General features: G+C 39.0%; 1 long non-coding RNA gene across 4 annotated transcripts; it reads right to left on the bottom strand.

Moving 5' to 3' along the window:
• Positions 1-347: 347 nt before the first annotated feature.
• LOC133853824 (uncharacterized) lies at positions 348-3,339 on the bottom strand. Of its 4 annotated transcripts, XR_009896756.1 has the most exons (3): positions 3,075-3,339; positions 1,248-2,562; positions 348-816 (listed from the first exon to the last, which is right to left on the bottom strand). It is a non-coding gene; the product is annotated as an uncharacterized LOC133853824 (long non-coding RNA). The 4 variants fall into 4 exon arrangements; XR_009896755.1 differs by lacking the exon at positions 1,248-2,562 and having other exon boundaries at positions 3,040-3,339; XR_009896757.1 differs by having other exon boundaries at positions 348-1,408.
• Between the last annotated feature and the right edge of the window lie 4,862 nt (positions 3,340-8,201).

The following is an 8,201-nucleotide window of genomic DNA, read 5'->3' as shown; positions in this document are numbered from 1 at the left end:
CTTTGTTCCTAACAAAGGATTTGGATTCCTTAGTGAAGAAGGTGTTCCCACAATACTACATGCAATTACCCAATGTACGTAGATGTTGACCATGGAAATATCTCACTCATAGATACATCAAAGTGACCTACACTTTACATTTGAGTTCATGATCTTCTTAGGATTTAGAGTAACTGTTATAAGCCATCGTTCACGTATGTCATTCTTCCTGACAGTGTTAAAAGAATGATGACTCACGTGTTCTGTTTAGTGCATGGCACTACCTTGCTCTTACACTAACATATCAACTCGAATCTCACTTGCTTCTCTTAATCAAGATAGATCGTTGAGGTTGACATGTTATAGTCTAGATGAATTTTTCAATTCCATTTACAATTACGAATAATCTTTTATGAGTTACAAGTGCTTATGACTATGATCTTCTGTGTCATAATTCATTTACTCTCACCATAGTTAAATACAATATAACTTAGGGACCTTACATGTATATAATATGAAAATATTCAAATATATATGTACATGTAAAACATTAATGTAGATATCCAATGTTCAATATTATACAATTATAGGAAAGCATCATCCAACCAATTGGAGTTTTGGACATCAGTACTAACAACAGAGCCAAACCAAGGACAAATAGAGGCAATTGGAGAAAACCGACATAGCGCACTACTGCTTCAAGGTGACTTAGACCCAATCTAAATTCTTGCCAGAGGCAAGGAAATCAGATTGTTCATCGGTTCATTGTCCTTAGCCCACACAGTTATTGTAGTAATCCGAGACTGTTCCTCGTCACTCATAACAGGGGCATCAATTCTGCGATAAAAAATGTACATGTATAAAGAAAGGAACAAAAGAAAGAAGTTATAGAGTACTTTGAACCAAAAAATTGGAAAAGAGCAAAGACAGGCTAAATCATAGGAGTTGGGGACTGTGCCCCATTTGCGGTTGATCTTTCGGTTGATGGAAGAAGTCTCTAGGTCCTATGAATGGAACTCCCATATGTCACCCAAGACAAAGAAAAAGTAAATCTCCCACTTCTTGATGCTGGGATATTTTCTAGGCACATGAATTAGTTTTTTATGACGAGCCTGAAATGTCCATATCCATTGATTGATCTGACTCAAACGATAAAGATAGAGAAACTCCCGAATAGTTAGATCAACATCCGTAAACTTGTCCTTGTCAATTATCTTTAGAAATAGAAATCGAAGACCAGCTTTAAACATTTATTCATTGAGACAAACCTCGTAATGTTTGTCATCCACTAGAGCTCCTTCGTTGATATTAGAGGGGCGGATGCTGCAGATTACCACAAACTTAGGGATGGAGTATTTCTCTCATAATCTAACGATATCCTTCTTTGTGAGTATCGACGGTTGGGGGGTTGCTAAACCCACGGTAAGATCTAAACGTTAAGATTCGATGCAACCCATCAGGTAAGCAATGCTTAAATGAAGATTTAGGACTGCTAGTTCATTAAAAGGGGAGTACCAGATTTAAAATGGTAGTCATCGGAGAATATAAACCGGTGAAATACTCAAATGCGGGAATTTGATTGACAGAGGTCCAAAAAAGCACAATGCGAAAAAAATAAAAGTAATGGAAATTATGCAGCTAATAGCCGGGATGAGCCAGAGATACAGATAAAGAGATATGCAGCGATGACAAGAAGGAAACAAAGAAGAAAAAGCACATCGCATAAATGAAAAGACAAAACTAACAAAGATGGTATGTTTTGAAAAGAAGTTTCGAGGGAGCATGTAACCGATAGTCTGAAATTCAAAAGACAACGCATGCCAAAATCTTAAAATCTTGCCAACCGAATCGATGCATTTAAGAAGGGTAACGTCCAAATATCAAGGGTTGGCACCATAGGAGGAATGTTACATATCATCCCATTGTCTTCCTTTTATCGTCCTAAAATTAATGTGACTCTTAAAATGACCATTGAATTTATGATAAATCATTATTGGATTTTGATCCAACGGTGATTTTAAGAGCCACATCAATTTTAGGGGGACAAAAGGAGGACAAATGGATGATATGTATCATTACTCAATACTACATTGGATAAGGGAATTTGAGGGGTAACTATTGGAAATTAGGCCGACAAGGTTGCCTAGCCCACCAAAGCAAGCTCAAAGCCCATTAGTGGCTCCAAAGACCCAATTCTATTAATTCACGCGTAGTACAGAATCCCCTCCAATAGCAACATAATAAAATCCAATCCCCACAATATCACATGCATTCCCAATTCAATGGAAGAAGAATTCCGATACCTAGGCCATTGTGGGGGTAATCCTACGATACGATTAGGCCGAGATACAAGTTCAAATGGTTACATGCATGGAACATGCTATAAAGGGGAAGCTCCAACCAGGTAAAGGGGGACTCTTTACCCTTGGCTCATAACTTATTTCTTTTGGCTGTCATTCTCATACACAATTTTGACTTGAGCATTAGAACAATATTCTCCCCTCGGCACCCACTGATAGGCTCTAGGGCTTACATCATTTCTTTTCTTGTAGGTACAGTGACACAGCATTCGGCACTAAGAAACTGTTCTAACAAATGAAATGAAGAATTTACAGAAGATAATCCAACAAAATAATTATACAAATACATATCTTAAGATCATGGGAGAGGAATTAGAGATAATTGAAAACCAGATTAACCCAATTACACCTAAAAAGCATATTAATAAAGAACAACATTTATTTATTCATCATGAAATTTCTGAACATTTACAAGCAAAATTTACAAATAAAGAAGAAGAATTATTAGAACAAATATCAGCAAAATTACAAAAATTGGATCTTACAAATATATAGCATCAACTTCTAAAATCACTTCACCACCACATAAATTACAAACAATAGATAAGTCAGATCATACAGACACATAAATTAATGAATTAGAAGAACAATTTAATAATGTAATTATTAAATTAAAAGAAGAAACAGGATATCGAAGAGATTTGAGGATAGAGAATTAATAAATTAAAATCAATTATAATTATTATACAAGAAATGGTACAAGTATAACAAGAAGTTGGTATCCAAGAGACCTACAGTTTGATAGAAGAAAGATAAATAACTCTTTATTTTCTGAGCCATTAAATTATGTTTCTCAATCATTGTGAGTACGTGCTTCTAACATTTACATTCCTTTTGTTAGATTGGGCCTGCTTCCCTTTTCTGATTCTCATACGTACATTCCTATTAGACTATAAGTCGGCAAGCTTATGCTTTGCTCTTTCGCCTTCTCTTACCTCAATGAGAAGCTTAAGTGCTCGCTTATATATTAGATGGTTAATTATCTAACATTATTGTGTTAAAAGCAAGAAAGGCCTTTGAGTGCTCTAATAAGCCGCGTTAATTATTATTTCATGTTGAAAAAGGAATATAGGTCTTAGAGTTGCTCGAAAAGACACCAGCTGGTTTATTATGGCCGGCCTGCAGATTGGCTGAAGAGCCAAACCTGGCTATAATTAATATATCTTGGGTTTAAGATTCTTTCTTTGTAGAGTGCGTTCTTGGTTTTGTTTAGTTAGCATAGCTAATGTTTTGCCATGTGTAAGCTTTCTCTCAATTGGGCAGTGTGATTATGCACTAAGTAATGATATTTAGTAGACTGTTATACAACTGGCATATAATTGGAATGACGTAACAGTAAAAATCAGTCTTTAGTGCCATATTATCAAGTTGTATAGCAGTCTATTAAATATCATTATTCTTATGTATTATGGACGTCTTTGCAAAAAATAATTTATTTTTTTAGATAATTACTATTTAGTAGATGACAGTGAAAACCTGTCATTAATTATTATTATTTTCTTTTACAAAATTTTTGCTAATCTTAAGAGTGTCATATTATTGTAATTGTATAGCAGTCGTCTAACAGTCTACTAAATAATATTATTCTATTCTTTATAATTAGTAGTACAAAAATGAAAAGGTGAAAGGGCCAGTAACATAATGGACGCGATGACCCAATATTACCGACTTCGATCATTAAGTTGCTCAGCCTTTGCTTTTGCCTTTTCTAAAGCTGAACAAACCATAACTTGGATTGATGTTCTTTCCGGCACCGTAAAATTCTGACTTCTTACTCTTATCAACTTACTGGGCTCTCTCGAAAGCAACCGCAAGGGAAGATGAAATCCAGTGCATGTAGTTTCTGCTTATATATATATAAGAAGCTTTTCCTACTTTCTGGCAGTACCGCTTGACTGCATCACCGAGTCTTATGGTAGACAACTATGAAAATTCATCACTACATGTTAGACAAAAGTCACATTCCATACTGCAAGTTGACCATTAAATCAATAGAAGAATCTTTTGAATTCATGCCCAACTTTGATGGAGTCCAGCAAATCATAAACTTCTCTGTATTAGGTCATGCATATTTAATCCTCTCTCTCTCTCTTTGGGGAGTTCTGCACTATAAAACAATGTGTATCTTTTCAAAGGAGGACGAAAAAAGAAAGGCGAAAAAATCTGCAGAATGTCTTTGACAATTACAACGTTTTAACCTTTCATTATTGTTCAGGTTGAGGAAGATCATTAAATTACGGTGGTCGGCGTGCATTGCTGCGCTTGTCCAATCTGTGCATGTCTTACCATATGCGTGCGTGCTCGTCCATGTGGGCCGTCACCCACTGACTTCCTACATATATTTTATCATTTGTCGACAAATGGTCCAAGAATATCTTCTTCAGATATACTTTTATTCCTTATATTTAGAGGCTTAGTGCATGCAATCAAACTGAAAAAGACGACAAATTTAACATGGGAGTTCAGTAGCTGAGTCATCTCTAAAGTTAGATAAATTTTACTTTGCAAGAAAAAAAATCAAGTTTTTCTCAGGGTGTTTGACCCCCAAGATCTTAAAAAAGAAGAAGCTTTTCCTTGCGGAAGAACCAGAAGTCCAGTGTGAATATCTTATAAAACACCGAAATGGAAAAGAGAGTGACAGTAAGCAAAAAATGGAATCATCAAAGGAATAAGTTGAAGGAGACAAAACGAATACTGGGTTCAAAAGAATTAAGACATACTCCTGTACTAGGTAAATAGCTATTAAATTAATCCAAGTGCGATAGGAACTTCTGGTCGTTAAGGTCCCTAGCTAGCTAGTGAGTACTGTTCTTAGACCTAATATTGCAAACTCTTGAAATTAAGGTCTCTTTGAATGGGACAACGTAACTTTCTTGACCGGCTATAGGATTATTTGGAAAGGCATTTCTAATAGCCTTTTCTTGGCGAAGCCTTCATTTATTTCGATGTAAAATGTTTTATAAAAAATGTTTTTTTTAATTTTTGTATTTTTCAATGTTTGATATGATTAAAGATCGTGGTCAAATCGAAAACATTTTTGGTACGACGGATAATGCCGCATATTGTCATGTACTAGCAGCCCGATCGAGTCCGACTTCAAGTGGTCCAAGCTACTAGTAAAGCCGCAATGGTGACCCATATAAAAAGGAGAGAATAGTCTGAATTGAATTGCCTACTTTTCCATTCATCGATGGTTTCAATTTATACAAGTATTTGACCAGAAAGTTGGTAAATAAATAAATAAATAAATATATATATATATATATATATATATATATATATATATATATATATATATATATATATATATATATATGCAGATTTGTTGGTGCTAGCCGTTAGTTTCCATTTGTGGATGATTTAGCCGTTGGGTTGATTTGCTTGCTGATTTTGTGCTAGCTGTAGTGCATGTTGCCTTGTAGAGTTTTGGGTCTCCGTAGATGGTTCATTACTCCCCCACAAGCGAGACATAGGGAACACGGCGTTGAGCTTGATGTGCATGAGGGAGAAGTATGGTAAGGCAGTGGGTTTAATAAAGATGTCAGTCAGGTTATCTTTGCTGGAGATGAAGCGGACAACCAAAGTTTTGGAGGCGACTTTATCACGAACGAAGTGGAAGTCAATTTCTATATGTTTGGCGCGGGGATGAAAGGCAGGATTGGCGGAGAGGTATGTGGCTCCAATATTGTCACACCATAGGGTGAGTGGTGAGGGTAGGTAAATGCAAGGTCGCAAAGCATGGATTGAAGCCAAATGAGTTCAGCAGCAGTGGTAGCCAGAGTTCGATATTCGGATTTGTGCTGGAGCGGGCGACTGTCCTTTGTTTGCGGGAGGACTAGGAAATGAGATTGGGGCTTAGAAAAACACATAAACCACCAGTGGATTTTCTGTCGTCAGGGCAGCCGGCCCAGTCAACGTCAGAGTAGGCTTGGAGAGTGTGGGAGGAGGAGCGACGAAGGAGTAGGCCATATGAAATAGTGGATTTGAGGTACCAGAGAATACGTTTGACTACTTGCAGGTGGAGGGAAGTGGTTCGATGCATGAATTGAGAGACTTTGTTGACAACAAAGGGGATATCAGGGCGGGTGAGTGACAGATATTGCAGGGCACCGACAAGGCTGCGGTAGGAGGAGGGATCAATGAGAGGATCATCGAAGAGTAGTGAGAGAGCATGTGTGTGGACATAGGGGTCTTGACTGGTTTAGCTTTGGACATGTTGCTCTTTTGAAGAAGATCAAGGATGTAGCGTTGTTGTGAAAGAATCAATCCATATGGAGTGGTGGTGGCTTCCATACCAAGGAAGAAGTGAAGAAGGCCGAGGTCCTTGGTTGCAAATTTAGTGCGAAGGGAATTTAGCAGGGAGGCAGTGCTTTGAGGAAGAGAGCTTGTAATGAGGGGTCGGAGCAAGAGCTGATGAATCCAAGTTCCATAAGGTGATCACAAAGAAAGAGTACTAGGCACGAGGGGCTTGCTTTAAGCTATAGAGAGCTTTGTGGAGCTTGCAGATATGATGAGGAAACTGGGGATGGATGAAGTCGGGAAGCTAGGTCATTTACACATCTTTGGAGAGCCATCCATGCAAGAAGGCATTCTGGACATCAATCTGGCGGTTGGGCCAGCCTCCTGAGACAATAAGTGGGAGAACCAAGTGAATGGTGGTAGGCTTGACAACTGGGTTGTAGGTTTCATCGAAGTCAATACTAGGTTGTTGATGGAAACCTTTGGCGACAAGACGAGCTTTGTGATGATCAATGGAGCCATCGGCTTTGCGTTTGAGGTGGAAGACCCATTTGCAGCCAACAATGTTCATGTCAGAGGTAGGAGGGACAAGAGTCCAAGTGCCGTTGCGGAGAAGGGCATCAAATACAAGATTCATGGCATCACGCCAAGCCGGGTGCTTGGAAGTTGAAGAGTAGGATGTCGGTTCGATGTTTGCTGAGCCAGTGGTGGCAGTGAGTGCCTTAGGAAGAGGATAGCAGATGAGACCATCGAGGAGAGACTTGGGCTTGAAGATGTTGTTCTTGGAGTGAGTTTGCAAGGCATGCTGCAGAGGTGGCATGACAGAGTTGGTGACAGAGTCTTCGAGAGGTACCTACATACAAGGGGAATGAATGTTAGTAGGGCAAGATGCCGGTGAAGTGCGAGGAAGAGGCGATTCCTGAGATCGGGCATCGAAGGGATCTGGAGATAAGGATGTTTGGTTGGTGGTTGGAGCATTGAGCAGGTGAGGGGGAGTGGGAAGAGTCTTTAGACGGGGAGGGTAGAGGTTGGTTTGGGAGTTGGGAGGGGGATGGGGATGGAGAGGGGATGATGAGGAGGGACGGAAAGGAAAAACGGTCTCATAAAAAATGACGTTGCGAGAAATATAGATGCGTCTAGTAGGTAGATGAAGACATTTGTAGCTGCGGTGGGAGGGACTATAGCCAATGAAGATGCAGGTTTTGGAGTGAAAGTCCAGTTTATGCTAGTTGTAAGGCCGAAGGTGGGGCCAACAAGCACATCCGAACACTCGCATGAAATTGTAATTAGGTCAGGAAGGAAATAGTTTTTGGAAGGGTGAGTCATTGTTGAGGACAGGGGTGGGTAAGCAGTTGATGAGGTAACATGTAGTTTGGAATGCTTTAGCCCAATATTGAAGAGGGGAGGAGACTGAGGCCCATTTCGACAATATGGTGGTGTTTTTGTTCGACACACCCATTTTGTTGATGGGTGTGAGGACACGTGATGCGATGATGGATGCCGTGTGATGCAAAAAGGTGGCGTAATTTTGTGAATTCACCACCACCATCGGTTTAGATGGATTTTATTTTGTGATTAAATTAGCGTTCTACCTAAGCCTGAAACTTAGGGAAAATAGAGAAA

The sequence above is a fragment of the Alnus glutinosa genome, chromosome 13 (genome assembly GCF_958979055.1).
Source record: "Alnus glutinosa chromosome 13, dhAlnGlut1.1, whole genome shotgun sequence".
NCBI lineage: Eukaryota > Viridiplantae > Streptophyta > Magnoliopsida > Fagales > Betulaceae > Alnus > Alnus glutinosa.
Note: the sequence above shows the minus strand (reverse complement) of the source record. Positions and strands in the feature narration are given on the sequence as shown.